Raw genomic sequence first — 1,895 nt, 5'->3', positions numbered from 1 at the left:
AAAAAAAAGAAAATTCTGATGCATGCTGCAACATGAATGAACCTTGAAGACAATATGCTAAGTGAAATAAGCCAGTCACAAAAAGACAAATACTCTATGATTCCATTTATATGAAGTAGTACCCAGAGTTGTCAAATTCATAGAGACAGGAAGTAGAATGGCAGTTAGCAGGGACTAGAAGGAGGGAATATGGGGAGTTATTGTTTAGCGGGTATAGAGTTTCAGTTTTGCAAGATGAAAAAGTTTTGAAGATGGATGGTGGTAATAGCTGTACAACAGAGTTAATTCATTTAGTGCCACGGGACTGTACACTTAAAAATGGTTATGGCTGGATGTGGTGGTTCATTCTTGTAATCTCAGCACTTTGTGGGGCCGAGACAGGTGGATGGCTTGAGCCCAGAAGTTCAAGACCAGCCTGGGCAACACAGTGAGACTCCATCTCTACAAAAAATTTTAAAAATTAGCTGGACACAGTAGCACATGCCTGTAATCCCAGCTACTTGGGAAACGGATACAGGAGGATCTATTGCATCCAAGAGTTAGAGACTGCAGCGAGCTATGATTGCACCACTGCATTCCAACCTGGGTGACAGCATAAGACCCTGTCTCTAAAAACAAAACAAAACAAAAATGGTTAAGATAGTAAATTTTATGTTATGTGTATTTTACCACAATTAAAAAATGGATCTTTTTGAACAGGAATATAACACACTTACCATAATGCGGGGCCTTGCAGAAAAAAACAATGAGAGTGGGAAGCAAAACATCATGAAGAACAGGAAGAAAAAAAAAAATGTATGCAACCCAGTTGCAGACTATACTAGAAACAAATAGACCGAAGATAATGCATCTCCTTATGTTGCCAGTGCAAGAAGTAATTTTTTTTTTAAAAAGGTCAAACTATTCAGAAAAGTTCCCTATCCTAATGACGCCATGATAGCCAGTGTTCAAGTTTTGCATCAACAATTGAGCGCAGTGCATCAGTGGAGTAATCAGCAATATACCTTTGCCCAACCAACTATTTTCATAAGGTAGTAAAAACAAGAACTTACTAGTAACATTTCTTTTCAGCAGCAGCATTAGTGAGGAGTTGTGACAAGTTTCATAGATTGTATAGATGCATTTGGCAAATGCATTTTGATCTGCAGCAGCTGGGAAACTTACCCAGGAGTCCGACTGCTGAACTGAAGACTTAGTACTCAAATTGGTAGCATTTGTGGGAAGAATGGAGGCAAAGCCAATCAAATAAGCAAAGTTCAAAAAAATCAAGTCTGGTTTCTAACAGAAGATAGAGAAGCAGCAGAAGGAACTAAGGGCCACTAAAGACTCTCTTGATGAAGAAAGAAACAGCAGCAGCCATCCTTCTCTAATTGCAGAGACCACAAATAAGGACTCTACCAAGTGGAGATTTGGAGAAAAAAACAGGAATAGCCTTTACTTACTGAAGGAAATGCAGATTATACAGAATGCATTACAAAACAATAGTTTGGATTGAGATTTCTGACTGGTACCAGGTCAAATATTTGATTCAGATCATCTGTACCTCACTAATACGACATTGACAATTTACTTTCCAGTTTTCATACACTCTTCTTTTGGAATTAAAAACAGGCATTAAGGGGCACAGGCTGCATTCCCCAGGCTGCTTCTGTTACTTAGCACAATTAGAAATCAATTTAAATGGAAACCAGGGGCATTTTTGAGAGCTGAGAAGCCACTCCCACTCTTTTTCTGTTTGAGTGATGTTGCGGTGCTGTTGTGTTACGCTATGTAAAACAAATTAGCAATTCTTAAAAATATTTTTTAAAATAGTTCTTTTTATGACTAAGTAAAACTAGATTTATTTAGATTATCAAAATAAAAAGGAATCCAAGGGGCCAGGCGTGTTGGCTCAC

The 1,895-nt window shown here is 38.1% G+C and overlaps 1 protein-coding gene across 1 annotated transcript in view; it reads left to right on the top strand.

The window, feature by feature from the left end:
* The window catches only part of LOC108316766 (lymphocyte antigen 75), a 145,377-nt gene that overhangs the window by 91,085 nt on the left and 52,397 nt on the right, over nt 1-1,895 (top strand).

The sequence above is a fragment of the Cebus imitator genome, unplaced genomic scaffold (assembly GCF_001604975.1).
Source record: "Cebus imitator isolate Cc_AM_T3 unplaced genomic scaffold, Cebus_imitator-1.0 Scaffold10, whole genome shotgun sequence".
Classification (NCBI taxonomy): Eukaryota; Metazoa; Chordata; class Mammalia; order Primates; family Cebidae; genus Cebus; species Cebus imitator.
The sequence above is the reverse complement of the archived record's forward strand: the minus strand, read 5'-3'. Positions and strand labels throughout refer to the sequence as shown.